Below are 22,001 nucleotides of genomic sequence, written 5' to 3'. Positions count from 1 at the left end.
TAATTTGGAATAACAAATTAACTATAGAACTAAAACTGTCTTACAGTAATATTTTTCAGAGATTTATCATAAAAGGAATGTTTTCCCTCGAATTATACTCTTTTAAAAATCAGTGAGTAATTGGTGAATACGCTACTAGATACTCCGTAGGGCTGAGCAGAAAATCGAATTAACCGAACCATAACCGAATTAACCGATAAAACCAAACCAAATTAACCGAACCGAAGACTTAACCGCGGATTTGGTTAACACTTATGGGTTAACCGAACTTTATGGGTCGGTTATGGAAATAAAGGATACCCGCTCCACTTTAACCGAACCGACCCGTTATCATTCAATAAATCATTACATTTTATAAATTTACAACTTATAGGTGATTAATTAGTAATTACAATTGACCAAACCATGTACATAATGTGAGACGATATATTACATGGAAGACACCCGGGACCAGAGCATGTCGTGAAAGAAGCACACTGGGCGAGCGTACTGATATAATATATTTCAATTTTAGTTTGATTCCCTCATGAATTTTCCCTTACGTATCATAGACGAGATTTGATACCAATTTTAGTTTGATTGCTTGTAAGATTAGTCCTACGTACCATTTACACATGATTTTGATATCGTGATTATCATTTATCAAGAAGTCTCGTCAAATTTTTGCATAAAATTACACATGGCTTATACAAGTTTAAGGCTAATCATATTGTTTCTCTAATACTATGCAGTATCCACAAATTCATAATTTATTTTTCTCACAAAATAGTTAACCAAATTAACCGTTTATATATAGTCGTTAATCAATTTAACTGAATTAACCTAACCATTTGTTAACCGAACCGAATGGTTAAAAATATTAATTAACCGAATTATTGGTTATGAGGGTGGGTTGCATACCTAACTGCCCCCAACCGCCCCATGCTCAGCTCTAATACTCCGTAATAAAATACTGTTTAAACACGAAAAAACACATAAAATAAAGTGTAACTAGAATCCTTTAACCAACTTGATACATGGACATATATAAACCATAATATGTTTGAAAAGTAGGGTAGAGGTTATTATTGTTACGTAGTTGAAATGAGTGGCTCTATGCAGATATACACATATCTTTGTTGTACTTGTAGACAATTACGAAGTGCCATAAGAAAGATTACACGTTACACCAATTGAACATTATATAATCTAACAAACTTGCAATTAATGCATGTTGCATCATGAGTTATGTCATTGCTCAATATTCATCTTGGATGAAACTTGTTAGAGCACTGGGAGTGGTGACTGAGGTCACTTGACATGTCAGGCGTGACTTGATGAGTCAGAAAAAATGGGGAGTGGTGACCTATGTCAGTTAGTGTGTTAGTTAGTGTGTTAAAATAATATTTTATTATATTAATAAATTATCCCTTTGGAAAAAAAAAAACAAAAAAAAAAAAATATGGGAAGAGTCCGTCGCCTACACGACTGACTGAGGGGGGACGCATGAAGGTGACGAGGTGGGGGAGTGGGGTGACTGGCGACGGGAGCTGCGACGTGGGGAGACTGACCTGGTGCTCTTATGGATACTTAATTTTATCAACTTTGGCGTTTAATTGGTCAAAAAAGCTGTGATACATCTTTGCCTTCCACAAACATAAATATATATATTTTTTTATTTCTTTTTTTTTTTTTTTTGTGCGCGCGCGCTAATAACAGTAAAGTAAGGGAATGATCTCTACACTTTTATTTCCATACACCACCAAATATTTTTTTTTGAACTTTTATCATTTCTTTTATAGAATTTTTTAATGACAATCCTAAATATTGTCATTAAGAGATGTTTTTGTGTATACGTGATTGTACACTTGGGGATAGTTATTTTCATGAGAATATGGTTATTAAAAGTACAAATAAAATTTGTATGTAATAATTACTTAAGGACAACCCTTAAGCCCCGTTTAAGGGTTTAATTTTGGAGAAAAAGAAAAAGAAAAAGAAAAAGAAAGAAGTTAAATGAAATTGGGTTTTTACATTAAAAGAAATAAAAAAATGAATTTTACCTAATTCTACTTTCAAATTTTCCTTTAAAATTGGAAAGATTTATATTCCTTTCATGCTTCACTTCATTTCTTTTCTTTCACTATTAAACTTAAACTCTGCAACAAACTATTAGGGTTGTAATCAGATTTTTCTTTTTTATTTAGACCATTTGTATCGCCACCGCTACAACCCCGTTGTAGCCTATCTGGCACCCCAAAAATGCCGGACAGAAGCCGTATCGCAGCGTTGCCGTTTCCATTTTTCGTGGCGTTCGAGCTGGTCCAACGGAATAGGCAACGGCCGTTGCCTTCACTTTAATAATTTTTTATTATTAAAAAAATATTATTTTTATTCCCTTTTTAATACTTACCCAATTATATTTTGACACATCACCACAATACTCCTAACCCACACCAACATCCAACACCACCACTACTCCACTCAACAACACAACACGTCCTAGTCATAAAAAAAAGTGCAAAAAGTGCACAACACGAACTCACAACACGAACTACCAATACAAATGGTCATACTATTTCACACATTTTATTTTCAACCTAAACTCAATTTCCTCTTCTTAACCTAATTTAAATTATTTTCCCCCAATATTTATAACTTTTCCCTGCACTTGCTTTGATGTCCCCTAGTTTTCTTATAAAGATTCCTCGTTTACTTATTCAATTAATTTGCCATATAAATTAGGGTATATAAGTGTCGTTGTGCTGTTTGTGAACCGTCTATATATTCTATATAACAATCATAAGATTGCTCATATCATGCATGGTGATGATCCGTCATCCGTGCCTACTTTATGTTGAAATTGATGCATATGTTCTAGAAAAGAAGGTTGTTCGTTATAAGTAGATTAGACCCAATAACATAAATATTGTAGATACTGCAATTTATTATTATAACCTATTTAGAATATATTAATATTTACTACGTAATATTTAATTATTATAGTAATATTAATATTAATATTAATATTAATATGAAGATAAAAAGATGGATGAATCACGTTAGGGAAATAATTTTAATTTGTAGGAAGAACTGATTTAATTTAGTTGGAAAAAATGGTTAGGAATAGTTATAAAAAAGGAAGGGTAAAGATGTTAAAAAAAATATTTAGTGGGGTATGAAAAAAAAGTGGTGTACTATCACCTCTATAACAATAATAGCATAACATTTTTTTTTTTATCATAACTAGAGTTGAAACGGGCCGCGCGTTGCGGCGGCCGCCTTTTGGTGATCGTTCGTACCCAAAGATATTGTATTTTACACAATGGCTATGTACGGTAAAATGGCGGTCATTTTTTCATTCACAATATAAGTTAGAAAAAAGGTTGTCCAATACTACAAACAATTCACCATTTACATATACTGAAACAAAATTTTAACAAACGGACTCAATGAAAAACATATACATAACAATGAAACAATTGTAGACCTTATCTTCGGACTCACCGACTACGGTTAAAAAAGTATATTAGCTTCCTTTAAACAGAATCAAACATGTGTGATCAGTTACATATTAAAAAATGACTATTCAGTACCCATGGTTTCTGATCACTTAGGATGCCATCCGATTGTTGGCACATATCACTGTTACTGTTACTGTTACATCCCATACTAGGGTCAGAATACAAATGCTTTCCAGATTCAAACAACTATGATTGATGATAAGCAAATGCAAAAAACATTGTAGGAGTTTTTTTTATGTTGTTCACTAAAAATCAGTCTTCGCCAGTAGCTACACAATAATAATGAATATATTAGTTCTAATGAAATGAAAGGTGAGCAAACAAAATGCAATGGAAAGAAGCTTAAATTCGTACTGTTCAAATTCAGAATTTAAAACAGATTACCTCTTTGGTAGCACTTTCTACCTTTCTCCATTGAAATATGAAAATGGAATCTCCAAGGTACGTCCCTGTACCGAACATTCAAACACTCAATATTGTTACTCTTACACGTATATTGAGAAGGATGAACTTATCTTAAACGATTGTTAACCTACAACGACAAAATTCTTACATATTCCACAATTTGGTTTGATACCGGTGCATATTGGCAAAGCTTCAACCTGCGATATACAATCCATACAATAGAAATCAGTAACCGACAACCCTCGATTTAAGCGTTAGAACATCGATAAGATGTGTATTATTTTGCAAGTCAGTTATGGCCCATTCTGTAACCATAAGTGGTTATTTTTTTATGATACTACATGTAATGAGCTCAAAAAATAAAAAACTGAAAACCGCTGTAGATATCTTTAGGTTGAAATTAAATTACATTTGATCTCTATTCTATGTTGTTATACATTGCACATAACCTGTTTGTTAGAAGTCCTCATATGACAAAATTTTTAAGTGTAGATGTTAGGCACCATCTCCGACCACGCCAAACACAACAGCTCAAATTCATTCACCAAATTAATCAGACAAATAAGAAGACAGATAATTGTAAAATTATTTATAACTATGAAATCAGACTGAAAACAATAAAGGAGCATACCTTTTGTATTTGCATAGACTTCAAGTGACAATAATGGAGTGATAATCGACTCTGCTGATGAACTATAGATAATAGGGGCTGCAAAATTTTGGCGAAGATTTGGTAAACCCAGGTTGTAAGAAAAAATATCAGTAATTTATATAGGTAACAAATGAAAAAAGAAGATCGACATGAAGCATCATGAAAGTTTAAATATTAATCATCATCACCAACCATAATAAAAACAACAGTTATTTTCATTCACCAAATAAATTAAGTAAATAAACAAAAAAATGATTTGGAGGGAATGAATCGTTACCGAATATTGGTTAGGCTCATATATGAATTTCAGGACAAAATAAGTCTGAAAACCCGCCATGGCTGCAAACACAAACGCTTGCATCGATTATATGTCTTCCGGGTGTTGCCTCGCCAAGAAACGGGGGATCATAAATATCCCTTAAAGAACATCAATCATCACATCCACCAATATAACCATAACTGCCATGGACACCTTCACTATCAGACAATCGATAAGAGGACATATAAACATGATTTGAGGTAAGAATTGAAAAAATAAGATCAAGATAAAGCATCATTATAACAACACTCACATTTTCATACTTGAATTGACTAATTTGCCCCTAGGGTTGTTATCCATACGTAATATATAATTAAATTTAACGTTGATCAAATATTTATTTTTAGTCGAAACATTTTGTTAACTAAAGTTTACACTAATTATATAAAATAACTTTAGTTAATATTAATATTAATGTGTATTATATTTAAAACTATATGTAACATAATTATTAATTAAATGATAAGTTATTTTAATCATTATATATATTTTTAGCTTATAAAAAAAAGATTTTATTTATAAATTAAATAATGAGCTCATGAATTTTGACTAAATATTTTCAAAGACAAAACATATTAAAAACATTTTTAACATGTTTTCTTTTTTTGTCAAAATTGGCACCTTTATTTTATTTATACTTTTTCTTTTCACCAACCATTTTTTTCCTATAAATACCCACTTCCATTTCATAAAAACTTGTATCAAATCTTTGGAAAAACTCTCTCACAAACTTGGGAAACTACTTGAGGTATTTTCTATATTTTTTTTATCGAATTGCTTTTATTTTTTATATATTATTTATAAATTTGAAATTAATATATATAAATTATGTTTATATGTTATAATTAGTATTATAAGTATTATGATGTATAAAAATAATTTTGTTAATTTATGGAATATTATTTATAATTAAATACGAATTATGTAGTATTTAAACGTAAAAATAATGTAAAATTTGTAATAAATATTTTTAACAAAAATAAAATATATTTAATTTTTTTGAGTTTATAAAACTTATATAGATCTGAAAAAAATTATAAAAATAATTACTTGGGTTGAATTGGTAATTATTATATAATTAAATTCTATTATTATGTAATTCGAAGGTAAATTAAGAATAAATATAAAATAATAAAAAGTTTTTTTTAAATATTTTTTTACAGGTTATTAGACTGATAGAAACTTATAAAAATTATAAAATTAATTGTTTCGATTTATTTAGTAATTATGTAGAATTAAACTTGTTTTATGAATAAATTAAGGGTAAAAACAAAAATAAATACAAAATATAATAAAAATATTTTCTTAAATTTTTTACTAATTTATATGATTAACTAAGACTATAAAAATTATGTATATAATTTTTAGATATTTAATTAAGTATTTAGACATTTTTGGATAATGTTTGATTAATAAAACACTATTATCTTTGAAGTAATTTAGGTATTTATTTAAAGGTAATTATATTTAATATATATAAGACATACTAAGGTATAACTAAATATTAAATAATACTTAAGGTTATATTATCACATATATAATTATTAAGTACATTAATAATTCGTTGTGTGTATACACCTATAACGTGAATGTTATAATTCAAAGATAACGTGCATTTTATACAAACCTCACCGCTACTTGTGGCCTAGGGTGATCTTTGTTACCATTATGGGACGCTTGTGGATCTCGAATGCCAAGACTTAGATTCTGGTCAAGAGATCCTGGGCCGCTCGATAACAATAGATCATTCGAGTGACTTGCATGTTAGCAATGAAGTTTGGGCGAGATTGTACAACGTCTTTGTTGAGGATTATAACCCGAACATTCTTAAACTAGAAGCTTACTATAAGTGAAAGCTTTCCATAAATAGTAGGTTTCAAAAAATAGAAACTTTTGAGAAATAGGAACTTTTCTCAAAAACTGTCACTGTTAATATAGTTGCTATATTAATAAACAAACTTTATGTCTGTTAGACATTAACTAATCAAAGATTATATCTCAAGGTTAAGATCTCCGATCACTTACTCCGTTCATTCTTCTTTGCATGAAATAACTTACTTGCTACTAAGGTGAACTTCATGGCCCCACTTTTTACTGTTTCATAACTGCTTTTATAACTTTTGGAGTGAGACACATGCTTGCTTTATAACTGTTTTACGCTTAGACACAAGTACTAAATTGTTAACTATGCTGTCTTGCTTTGATTCATGCTAAATCCCTACTGTAACATCGTTAATTGCTACGTATAAATGCAAACTTAATTATTGTGAGTAGGTCTATTGAGAGTAACGTCTCTAACCATTTGACCGCTGGTCTTTGGTTACATAATAATGATTCCACGACACTGGCAGTACAAGGTGTCATAGGGTAAACTTGTTTAGTAGCGATATTACAAACTGCAGCAACACTTTTAGATTGATATATCTATATTGATCAACTTTAAACTAAATCTTGTGGTCTAAAACTTTGGATATTATTTATAAACCTGTGAATTTAACTCAACCTTTTTGGTTGACACTTTAAGCATGTTTTGTCTCAGGTGATGATTGAGCTAGCTGTTTGCAACTTTGTGATGATAGATTTGATGCTTGCATGGAGTCCATATCGCATATTATATTTTAGTTCATAAACATTTATTTTACATTTTAATAATATTGTAAACATTTATTACTGCTTCCGCTGTTTTATTAACAAAGGTTTTATTTAAAAAGTCTCATATAGAGTCGTTCTCGTTTATACAACTGTGTTATGATATGATTGGTCACAATTACCCCTGGTCCATTTTGGGGTGTGACAGATTGGTATCAGAGCCAGACTGTTGTAAAGAACCAGGATTACATTTTAAGTGTGCCTTATACAATTAGGTACTTTAGCAATGTAGGACTACAACTTTCCTTGACTATAGTGCCTTTAATTGTTGTCTTTAACTGTTAAATGCTACACTATACTTTAGAAACTTTACTTATCTTAGAATGCCGAGCCAATCTAAGAACTCTGCTCATTCTCCTAAGTAATATTCAATTCCGCCACCACATTTAAATGCGACACCGTTCTCGACATTCCTATGTCATCTATCATGGTTTTGTGTATTACATATGTATTACATGAAATATTATCCATAATTTTTGAAACTCCTATATTTATTACTATTCATAGTCAAACGTATATAACCTCCTTGTTATATCACGTACTTATATGCTTTATGCCTTCATGCATCGGTTTGTGAACCGAAAAAGGTCATTGAGTTATCGAGAATCTCAAAGACATTATAATGTCATCACTACTCATATTCATTACTTTTAAATCTTTGATTTCTCGTTATTTTTGATCATTGAATTTTCTTGACGGATGGCATCTAAGAAACTCTAGAATGGAAGGGTTTGGATTACCGATTTAAAGTATCCTATAGCTCAAGCCCCTAGACCTGAATAGGCCATTATGAATTGAAAGTCTTTAATCATTATCTGATTACATACTTATCATTTTTAATCTAGACACGTCATACTGCAATTATTGCATAAACGGAGTATAGACAAATCATATCTTATCATATCTATCCCAATAAACTTTGTCTAACACTTTTCCTAAATTTCCTCCGTAAATTATGGAAATCTTTTTGCTACATATACGTATTCAAGGGGACGAATATATCATTTAGTATTCAACACCCACTCGTATCAAAAACCCTAATTCCAATCACATAAGATGGATTTCTCACTTGATTCCTCGAACTCCTCGTGCTCCAATGGCAGCGTAACCGGAACAAACGAACCAATTAGCCATCATCTATTTTGGATGAATTGGGTATGGGTTCGTAGTCTATTTAATCAATGGAGAAGTGAAGAAGGTGATCCTTTTCACCCACCACATTGCCCTATTGGTGAAGAACCTGAAGCACTTACCGACTAACCAATCTGGAACACCTTTTTCACCCTCATTTCCAAGATATCTCGTCACGAGTATATAATATCTAAAATTCTAGATCTTATTCATCCCCATGTCCGAACCGCCAATCATCCCGGAATAATAGAAGAAGTCAACGAGCTTCGCGCTCGAGTAGTGGCTTTAGAAAATATGGTGCAAAACCTACGAGCACCAGCAGCAGCACCAGCAGCATAACCCGGACCACCAGTACCATCAGCATCACCACCAACATGTGACGACCCGGAAATTTTCGAACAATTTTAAACCTTATCTTATCATGATTTCGACACGATAAGCAAAGTCAGTTATGTTGAGTATCAAAAATTTTGAACTATGTTTATGTGTTCAATTGACCTTCGACCATTCCCGATGATTCACGAACAATTAATTGTAAATAGACATGTGTGTATATATATATATGTAAATAATAATTGAAATTATAATTTGAAATATTATATGTTGTTGTTATTAATATTAATTATGTAAAATAAAATAAAAATAGGATATTATAATTATTATCTAAAACATATTAAAAATAAATATTAAATGATTGTATTACTGATTTGATGTTCCGATTGATATTAAGTAAGTTAAAAAAAACAGACTTATATATTTTAAAAATAAACGGTGATCCGAAAATGAGTTTTATAAATTTTAGGCTCACTAAAAATGTATTTAGGATTTAGTTATTAAATTTTAACACTTTTTATATTTTACCCAGAATTGAGAGGGACAGTTGAGGTAATTTTTATTTAATAAATTAATGACCAAATTTTATACCATAATGACTAAGATGAATAAATATAATAAAAATAAAAATTTGGGATTCTTCTGAAAGACATTTATCCGCCACTGATTAACAACGGACTACGAAATACTATTCCTATTAAAATCGTCGGTAGAGTAATCCAAGAGAGAAACTGCTAATTAATTGTTTATTATTACTTCACTTTGCACGTTTCTATGATTTAAGAAAGTATTATTATTTCTAATTATTAAAAGATCACTGTCTTCTTTTGTTTCATCTATCCACTATCAATCTATTCTCAATTTATATGTACGTACTATATGATTGAACTAAACAAATGCACATATCCACTCACAAACCACACCCACTTCCTATATTTACTTCTTCTTCTTTGTACTTCCTTGCTCCTACTAAGTGATCTTCATATTTGTTGTTTAAACCATTAACCACGATCATCAACTCAAATCATCACCACCCTACAAAACTCTTCATCGATCACCGAGAGTACTAACCTGGTGGTGCGGCTCTAATATCATCTTCTCCAAGCAAACTAACCCAAAAACCAAACCCACTACTTTGTTTTCGATAAAACTCATTCAATTATATGACTACGACTGCCACAATCCGTTTTCGTTTTATGTATTTTTCACAGGTACACATGCTTTATGATAACTTGTGTTAGTCTTGATAACCTAACTCTCGTTTATCTCGTTAATCATCCTTTTAAATTCCTCAAGGCATGAGGCAATTTCTTGATATATCTCCAAATCCACCAACAATAATCCATTATTTTCTGCTTCGGTTCCAGACCCCTACAAACAACCACTACTCTCTCTCTCTAATTGTTGTTGTGCAACCGAGAACCAAGCTACTGCTCTTCTCCTAATAGACACATGAACCCAATGGTGTACTATTACTATTCGAACCCATTTACTGTTTCAACTGGTAATCTCTTTTGTTCGGTTCACAAACAACTCCCTAGACCCTCATCATCAATCAACCAAAATAACCATGTGACCACCTTCTTCTATTTATCATCATCGAAAACCATCACCCTCCAAAACAACCCTCCTTCTTCTGCCTTTAACCACCATAAACAACCACCATCACCGTGAAACTGCCACGCTGCTCCAGTTAATTTTTGTTCTGCTTAAACTGTTGGGAACAACCCCCAAAACCCACATGCAGCTGCGTTGCCATTTCTGTTTCTAAAATTCTGTTAAAATGATGAAGATGATGAGGCGGATGAGATAAGAAGGATGATAAATCGAACTGTTGTGGCTGTTTTATTTATATTTTTCTTTGGCCGACAATATAACACGGGTGACATGTTAGTGTTCTAGAAAACATTATAAAGAAGAGGAACCAGGCAATCCCACAAAAAACTATAATGAGCCGGCTGCTAGGATTTTTTTTATTAGTTAGGCCGTAATCCTTTTCTATTAGGCCGTTATTATCCTGTTGGGCCGATTACCTTCTTTTTGTTGGGCCATTGAAATCCTGTCTTAATATGCAGGAAGTGCACTTGTGTTTTGTTTGAGACAGGAATTTTTATTTTGTGGTTGAGCTAAAGAATTTAATAACATTGAAAATGATAATGATAAAGTTATAATGGTATGATAATGATTATGCTATGAGTATGATACGTGAGAGGAGTTATGATGATCGTGATATATGTATAATAATCATCACGATGATGTTGATAATGATGATCATGATATGGTGATGATGATGGGTGATATAGGACGATGATGATGTGATGATGTTTAGATAATGATATTGATGACAAAGTTGATAATGAATAGCGTGTGAAATGGTAAAGATATTAGAATGATGATAAGTGTCACGATGTATGTGATAATGGATTCGGTATTATGATGATGAGGTGGTAAATCGATAATGATAACCAAGGACTATGATGGTTATGATCTTAATAATGATGATGATACGAAATTAGGATAATGATGATATGTTACTATGTTTGATGATGATTCAAAACAGAAAACTAATTTAAAAGATATTAAAATCTTAATAATAATAGAAAAATTGTTACGGAGCAATGGTTAAGGATGTTATCGGGTTAGCGGGACGTCGCGGGTTCAAACCCGGACTTGGACATTTTTTAGAGCTACTTCTTTGAGGTAGCATTACTATTACTTTATTGTTATTATTATTATTATTATTATTATTATTATTATTATTATTATTATTATTATTATTATTATTAATATTATTATTAATATTATTATTATTATTATTATTATTATTATTATTATTTTTATTATTATTATTATTATTATTATTATTATTTTTGAACATCTTAATACTATAAACACATTTATATTAAGAAGTTAATAAAAAGATGATATAATAAAGATTATGTAAAAAGATTTCAAATATATTAATACATGTACGATTATGAATGTGATTATCAATTATAATTTTAGGAAGTTATAACTAAAAGTTTAGGAATTAAAACGAAGATTTTTATGACTATTATTATTATTATTATTATTATTATTATTATTATTATTATTATTATTATTATTATTATTATTATTATTATTATTATTATTATTATTATTATTATTATTATTGTTATTATTGTTATCATTATTATCATTATCATTATTAGAATTAATATTAATATTATTAGTATTATCATTATTATTAGTATTAACATTATTATTATTATTATTATTATTATTATTATTATTATTATTATTATTATTATTATTATCACTTTTATCATTATAATTATATAGTATCATTATTGTTATTATAATGATTAATTTCACAATCACATTACTCATATAAAAATATATTTAAAATACATAATTTAACTATATTAATATTTTTATATATAAAATGAATATATTTGATAATGAAATATATAAGTTATTAACTACATCACTAATAATAATATATGAATTTGTTTGATTACCATTATATGTGTTAATATATATATAAATAATATAGGTTCGTGAATCCGAGGCCAACCCTGCATTGTCCAGTTTCGTCGTGTGAATATTTTTACTACAAAATATTGGATTGTGAGTTCATTTGCTCCTCTTTTAAATGCTTTTGCAATATATATTTTGGGACTGAGAATACATGCGCTTTTATAAATGTTTGACGAATAGACACAAGTAATTAGAAACTACATTTTACGATTGAATTGTTATACCGGATATCACCCCTTTGAGTTTGGTAACCTAAGAATTGATGTTTATTATAATTGCCACCAATTGACGCGAATCCTAAAGATAGATCTATGGGCCTTGACAAGCCCCAATCAGAGAATTTGAACTGCTTTAGTACTTCGAAGTTTTTATGTTTGGGGATATTCTAGATGCATTTTGTTAATGTCGGTTATCAGGGTTCAATTCGTATGAATGATTTTTACAGCAGTGAGCAGACCTGCACAGATTGTTTTCGAAAATATGAAAATCTTGTGGTCTATAAAAATGATAGAAATGATTGATTATAATAAACTAATGAACTCACCAACCTTTTGGTTGACACTTGAAAGCATGCTTATTCTCAGGTATGAAAGAAATCTTTCGCTGTGCATTTGCTCATTTTAGAGATATTACTTGGAGTCATTCATGGCATATTTCAAAAGACGTTGCATTCGAGTCGTTGAGTTCATCAAGAATATTATTAAGTCATTTATAGTTGGATATATTATGAAATGGTATGTATGCTGTCAACTTTCGATGAAATTAAAGTTTGTCTTTAAAAAGCGAATGCAATGTTTGTAAAATGTATCATTTAGAGGTCAAATACCTCGCAATGAAATCAACTATTGTGAATCGTTTATAATCGATATGAATGGGGCATTTCACAACAGCATCAGCTTCACCAACAACAACATCAGCATCCCACGTCTCAACATCATAATCGGTACCTCAAACATCAACATCATACGCCCATAGATACCAAGGAATATTAGTAATAATGAGTTAAGATGTATTGACTCATTCTTCCTGAAGAATTATATATGTATAATAAATATTTTCATACTAAGCTATTACGTGTGAATCTTAACTAGTATGTACTACTTGGTTAATTCATATCACTAATATGCTATGATGTACATCCTTCGTTAATGACTTAACAATCGTTAATCACTTCTTCAGCACAATAAATTCCATTTCATAATAAATCAAGTGTATTATTCAAATACATGTTTGATTTTACACTTCCATTTTCGATGTACTCGAAACTTTTTAGAAAACATTATTCGTGTCTTGTGAATTCCACAAGAATTCCACGAGCACCAACATCATATACCGAGGTATAACAATGAACGATGAAGTATTGATTCATAACTCCATTAAATAAATATTCCGCGACGATTATGTAATCTCTCAAGTTTTGAAGATTATTTATTCTCGTTCCAACCACAAATCAAATGAGTTTAATATTATATTAACTCATTAAATCTATATTATATTTGAAGAATACATATATGAACGTATATCTCCATAAAGATTGTAATTAAAGTTCTTTTATACAAACTGTTAATTGTGAAAATATTTTAACGGGTAGGTAATACCCGAGAAATATTTATATCTCACATTAATATGTTGCATTGTACATTCTTCAATTCTGATTCAATAATCAGTAACTATACTACTTACGTTCACAAGATATATGTATCCGTTCACTAAAGAACAACCATTTTCATACAAATTCAATTACATATTCTGATTTTGGCATATCAGAATCCAAGTAAAGCTTTAGCAGGTGTTATCTTTCTAAAGATTACTAAATTCATATATATATTCATTCGTATTCTGTGATGAATTATCACGTCAAACCACCAAAATTAGAACCATTGATGGTTACATCCTACGCTTAAACACTTCAAATTCAAAATTCTTGAAAACACCTCGGATTGATAATCAATGATTCAGATTCGTTAACCTTGAAAATACTGACGAAGCAGCAAAAGCTATAGATGGTCTTAATGGCCAAAAGTTTGATGATAAAGAATGACGTATTGAAAAAACTCAGATTTGAAACTGAAAAACAGATTGAACTAACCATGAAGGAGACCAAGGACAAATACAAGGACCAAACCCTATATTCAAAGAATCCAGGTAATTCTGGATCCGATGAAATCTTTAGAGAATATCTTGCTCCGAAGTCATGTTAAAAGCTTGCGGAAAATTTTTCTTCATCAACTTTCGAACTTAGAAATTCCAAAATATCATCATAAATATCTTCGATATTTCTGAAGATATTTTCATAAATATTCTCGTCCGAAATTATATACATCTTCGTGCTATTTGTATTACATTATATTGGAAACTTCTGTAAAATCTAAGTATAAATTATGAATGAATTCTGGAGAAGTGTTGGGAATTGAAGCATGAGTTAGTATAATATAATGACGTCGGGCCAATGTGATTATATTACAGTAAGTCATGCTGAGTTTTTAATGGGACGTGATAAAGGTTCACAGATCATACCCTCATCATGAACCATGTTACATAACTCTTTCATTCTATTTAACCTCTAAACATATCAAGAAAATATTTTTCTTGATGATTCGGTCTTTTCCGGATATTCTGGTAATTTGACAAATCAAATCATGCTATTACCTTTCCTTTCTGCTTTGTATATTATGATCATTCGAAACTTCATACCTACGAATTCTGGACCATTATTCGCTTGACTTGAAGTCGGGAAGGAAAAACAAAAGCATGGAGCTCCGACATATAAGGGAAAATATAAAGCCCGATAATAACACGGAAATTACAAACTGTGTATATCAATACGTATTGCAACGTAAAGACACGGGAGAATTAAAAACATTATAACCCCAAGGGAATAGTAGAAGAAAACAAATTCCTCTGGTGGTAAATGGAAAAGAAGAATGACTATATATATGGTCAATATAATAACAAGGATCAATACGGGATTGAGCATATTAATAAATCTTTTGAAAGTATGAATTGAGGAAGAAAGTATAGAAGTGGTGAAGATAATGAGACGGAAGAAGTTAATTTATAGCAAAATTCCAAACACAGCAATCGAGGCAATTCACCGCATTTAATCAAAGAAATCCCAAAATTCCTTAATTACCGGAGAATCAAATCTTATAAAGATTATGAAGATTTCTTTAAGTCCCTTGAATTCCGAAAATCAACTTTAGCTATGTCAAAAGTTAAGACGGACATTTATTTTCCTCATTTCACTTTTTTTACGATAGCTTCACTCATACTCTTCACGTAATCGAATTGTTTTATTACTCTATAGTGATAAAACTCTATTTTCCAACTCATATCCGTCATGAAAACATACTTATTGTCAACCATGACAATCTCTGTCAAATTTCGGGACGAAATTTTTTTAACGGTAGGTACTATAACAACCCTCACATTTTCATACTTGAATTGACTAATTTGCCCCTAGGGTTGTTATCCATACGTAATATATAATTAAATTTAACGTTGATCAAATATTTATTTTTAGTCGACACGTTTTGTTAACTAAAGTTTACACTAATTATATAAAATAACTTTAGTTAATATTAATATTAATGTGTATTATATTTAAAACTATGTGTAACATAATTATTAATTAAGTGATAAGTTATTTTAATCATTATATATATTTTTAGCTTATAAAAAAAGATTTTTTTTAAAAATTAAATAATGAGCCCATGAATTTTGACTAAATATTTTCAAACACAAAACATATTAAAAACATTTTTAACATGTTTTCTTTTTTTGTCAAAATTGGCACCTATATTTTATTTATATTTTTTCCTTTTCACCAACCAATTGTTTTCCTATAAATACCCACTTCTATTTCATAAAAAATTGTATCAAATCTTTGGAAAAACTCTCTCACAAACTTGGGAAACTACTTGAGGTATTTTCTATATTTTTTTTTATCGAATTGCTTTTATTTTTTATATTCTTTATAAATTCGAAATTAATATATATAAATTATGTTTATATGTTATAATTAGTATTATAAGTATTATTATGTATAAAAATAATTTTGTTAATTTATGGAATATTATTTATAATTAAATACGAATTATGTAGTATTTAAACGTAAAAACAATGTAAAATTCGTAATAAATATTTTTAACCAAAAATAAAATATATATAATTTTTTTGAGTTTACAAAACTTATATAGTTCTGAAAAAAATTATAAAAATAATTACTTGGGTCGAATTGGTAATTATTATATAATAAAACTCTATTATTATGTAATTCGAAAGTAAATTAAGAATAAATATAAAATAATAAAAATATTTTTTAAATATTTTTTTCTACAGGTTATTAGACTAATAGAAACTTATAAAAATTATAAAAATAATTGTTTCGTTTTATTTAGTAATTATGTAGAATTAAACTTGTTTTGTGAATAAATTAAGGGTAAAAAAAAATAAATACAAAATATAATAAAAATGTTTTCTTAAATTTTTTACTGATTTATATGATTAACTAAGACTATAAAAATTATGTATATAATTTTTAGATATTTAATTAAGTATTTAGACATTTTTGGATAATGTTTGATTAATAAAACACTATTATCTTTGAAGTAATTTAGGCATTTTTTTAAAGGTAATTATATTTAATATATATAAGACATACTAAGGTATAACTAAATATTAAATAATACTTAAGGTTATATTATCTCATATATAATTATTAAGTACATTAATAATTCGTTGTGAGTATACACCTATAACGTGAAGGTTATAATTAAAAGATAACGTGTACTTTATACAAACCTCACCGCTACTTGTGGCCTAGGGTGATCCTTGTTACCATTATGGGACGCTTGTGGATCTCGAATGCCAAGACTTAGATTCTGATCAAGAGATCCTGGGCCGCTCGGTAACAATAGATCATTCGAGTGACTTGCATGTTAGCAATGAAGTTTGGGCGAGATTGTACAACGTCTTTGTTGAGGATTATAACCCGAACATTCTTAAACTAGAAGCTTACTATAAGTGAAAGCTTTCCATAAATAGTAGGTGTGACGATTGCTCCAAATCCATATGGACGAACACGTTATTCATCCATTTCATTACGAGGTATTTAACCTCTATATGATACGTTTTGTAAACATTGCATTCTTTTGAAAAGGCACACCATAAATGAATATTTAAATCAAAGGTTTTCGACATCTGATGATTTCTACATATAGACAATCACCGTAAATAATAGTTTACAATAGTAATTTCATTGACAATGCAGTCAAAATAAGATACATGGTGATGATTTGGTAAATGCAACGTTTTCTTGATAAATATGCCATGTAAGACTCCATGCACATAGCTTGTCTAACATATAAGCAAATAGCGGAAGACTTCTAGGGAACCTGAGAATAAACATGCTAACAAGTGTCAACACAAAGGTTGGTGAGTTCATAGTTTTAGTGTTTCGCATAATCTGTATATAAAGGTGGATCACAAGATTTCAGTTGTTTCATCCAGAAACATTTATCAAAATATTCTACGAAATTGAGCACCCTGGTAAATAAACTTAACGTATATATAATTTACACCCTTTGTATAATCATCTTAATAATACACGCAAACCAACGTGTAACCTTCTCAAATAGTATACGTCCGTTAAAAGGCTAGTGCTCTAGCTCGGACGAGGATATCAAGCCCTATGGATCTATATATAACTACTCGCGCCCACCAGTTCTTATAATCGGCAGTTACTAGTTACCAAAGCTAAGGGATTTTCGGTTCAAACTCGGTGTAGAATTTAGTATGTATTTGTGTCCATTACGTTTAAAATAAAGTGCATGTATTCTCAGCCCAAAAATATAGATTGCAAAAGCAATTAAAAAGGGAGCATATGAAACTCACCTTAGCAGCATATAAAGTCGTTCACCAAAATGTGACCGAAACTCGGAATGCAAAATTAACCATAGATCTCAACCTAGAGAACATATGTTGGTCAATAAATGTCTATCAAGCTAGGTCTGGTCATAGTGTATCACAATCCTAATGCTCAAGATCGACATACAAAAGTTATCCAAAGTCGTTTCAAAAAGTCAATTTTGACAATAGATCAACAAAACGATACGTGCTTTATATAAGAATTCATTTACTCGGCTGGTAATATTTAAAAATCCATTTTATAAATCTCGTAAACAAGTTGTTTAAATCTTAATTGCAGATTCAAAAGCAATTTCAATTAACGTCAATCATAATTCAGTTGATCATATCTTTTAATCCGTTCATCGAAACTATTCGATATCTAAATGAAAAGTTATTGATTTCTTGCCAGCTTTCCAAAAATATACATATCATATACCTTATATCAGTAATATATGTATTAAATTCGTGATCTATCATAAACTATTTAACGACAAAATTAATCGTACTAGCATGCATAATCCTATATACTCGAGCACTAGTCAGGGATACACTATTAATATATAATAGATAAGATATAAATGCTTACGTATCAATATTGTGATTCATTATTGTAGGAAAGTACGTAGACGCTACGGAAATTATAAATGCTAGGTTGACCTTTGACTCATGATCATAACCCCCAAGTAATACCCATAACCTCCATAGCTATAACTCATAATTTCCTTAGCTCTATCCCGCTCGAAAAGCTTGTTTTGAAAATAACTTGCTCATGACCTCGTCGTAGTATTTTATGTATAATAATACTAATAATAATACTAACACTAATAATAATAATAATAAGATTTATAATAATAATAATAATAATAATAATAATAATAATAATAATAATAATAATAATAATAATAATAATAATAATAATAATTAATAATAATAATAATAGAGAGCTTAGATGGAGAGATATATGTGTGTGTGTGTCGACAAACTGTCCAATTTATAGAAGAATTCTGATTTCTGACCCCCATGCGATCGCATGGGTTTTATGCCTATTTCTCATGCGATCGCATGGCCCTCTGATCCAGCTCACAATCATTTGTTGTTTTTTTTGTCGACATATGTAAATATAATATATATAATATATAATTTAAATAATTAATTATATATTATATTAAATTCATGTGCATAGTTGACTTGTAATTTTCGTTCCGATGACTCGTACGTTGTCACTCGACTTATGTCCCGGTTCCGGTTTCTCGAACGCATTTTCGTACGCTTAGAAAACTCGCAATTTACGTTTGGTGAATCGTACCTTTGTCAAAATATAATCTTAAATTATCAATAAACTATATCATTCAAAGTGTATCTTAAACTTTCGAGTGTTTTGGTCATTTACTTCTATAAATCATTGTCTCGCTATTTTTTAATATATATATAATAACAAATTGTTTTATGACCAAGTTAATATATATTTTCAACATTCATAAACACGTTTTAAATATACGTCGCAAGTTATTCATACAATTAATATTCCAACTTATCATATATATTCAAATAAATATTTAAACCAATAAGTTTAATGTACGGTATCAAACAATTAATACATTGTTACGTTTTCAAGTTATAGTATATATATATGTATCTATATACATATAATTGTTCGCGAATCGTCAAGAATAACCGAAAGGTATTTGAATATATGAAAGTAGTTCAAATATTTTGAGATTCAGTTTTACAGACTTTGCTTACCCGTTAAAGAAATTTCGTCCCGAAATTTGAGTGAGGTCGTCATGACTAACAATAAATTTTTTTTCATGACGTATATGTGTTGATAAATAGGGTTTTATCACCGTTTAATAATATGGATAAAACAATCCGATTATTCGAAGCGTATGAGAGAAGTTATCGTAAAAGAGTGAAATGAAGAATAGAGATTCGTCTTAACTCTTGACGTATTAACGATTGATTTCCGTAATTTAAGGAATAGAAAATCTTCATAATCTAAATAAGATTTGATTCTTCGAAATTTAAGGAAATTAAGATTTCCTTTGATTAAATACGTAATCTGCCTCGATTGCTATGTCTGATATTTTGCTATAAATTGACCTCTTCTATTTCATTTATTTTCACCACTCCTATAATCTTCTTCCTTATTTCATACATCTTAATAGATTGTGAAAATGCTTCATCCAGTTCTGATTCTTGATATACTCCTAACTTTCATATCTATCATTCTTCTTTTTCATCTGCCGCCGGAGGAATCTATTCACTTTTACTATACTCTTGGCTTTATAGTGTTTTTAGTTCTCCCGTGTCTTTACGTTGCAATACATATTGATATACATGGTTTGTAATTTATCTATTTTTATCGGGCTTTATATTCTCCGTTATATTTTGGAGCTTCATGCTTTCGTTCTCTCTTCCCGCCTTCAAGTCAAGCGAATAATGGTCCAGAATTCGTAGGTATGGATTTTGAAATGAACATAGTTAATGTTCTAAGAAGGAAATTGTAATGGCACGATCTTGATTTGTCAAATTACCAGAATATCCGGAAAAGACCGAATCATCAAGAAATATTTTTTTTTGATATATTTAAAGATTATATAGAATGAAAGAGTTATGTAACATGGTTCATGATGAGGGTGTGATATGTGAACCTTTATCACATTCCATTAGAAACTCAGCATGACTTACTGTAATATAATCACGTTGATCAAGTGTCATTATATTATACTAACTCATGCTTCAGCTCCCAACACCACTTCAAAAATATTCATATTTTAAACTCAAAGGTTTCAGAATTTAGAAACTAAAATAGTTTCTTTTATGATGTAACACAGATATCATAAGGAGAAAATTGATTTCCGATAAGAATGATTATGGAATTATCTCCAGAAATATGGAGGTTATTTATAATGAAAGATACGATGATATCTTAGAATTTCTAATATCAGAGGATGATGAAGAATATTGTCCACAAGAGTTTAGATTCGGAAGCAAGGTATTCGTTAATGGCTTCAGCAGATACTGAATCATTTGGATTCTTTGAAGGCAGGTTTCGTCCTTGTGATTTATCCACAGCCTCCTTCATACTTTGCTCAATCCGTTTTCCAGTTCCAAACTTTCTCTTTTTCTGAGCTTTGCCAGCACACTATCCTTTATCATCAAACTTTTTACTGTTAAGGTCGTTTACAGTTTTTGCTGCTTCATCAGTATTTTTCAAGATTTCGAGAACTAGTTCGCGGTTTAAGGTGTTTTTCAGAAACTTCACATTCGAAGTATGTAAGTCTAGAAGATATATGTTATCTATATATAACTGTTGTCGTAGAAAATGCTGCGAGATTCAAAATACTGATTGCTAATTCCCGGTGATTGGTATGGCAATTATTGTTACAAGATGTGGATGAGTACATGATAGGGTTTCAATGAGTATAAGGATTTTTCGAAAGGTCAAGGATTAATAAAGTTGTTGGTAAATTTACTGCTAATGTGGTGGAACATGAAAGGTTTCCCAGTAACAAGAATGTATATGTCAAGGTTATAATAAGGCTAATCTGAAAAGTCGAAGTTAAATAGTTGGAAG

This window comes from Rutidosis leptorrhynchoides, chromosome 2, assembly GCF_046630445.1.
Source record: "Rutidosis leptorrhynchoides isolate AG116_Rl617_1_P2 chromosome 2, CSIRO_AGI_Rlap_v1, whole genome shotgun sequence".
NCBI lineage: Eukaryota > Viridiplantae > Streptophyta > Magnoliopsida > Asterales > Asteraceae > Rutidosis > Rutidosis leptorrhynchoides.
This window is presented reverse-complemented; position numbering follows the sequence as displayed.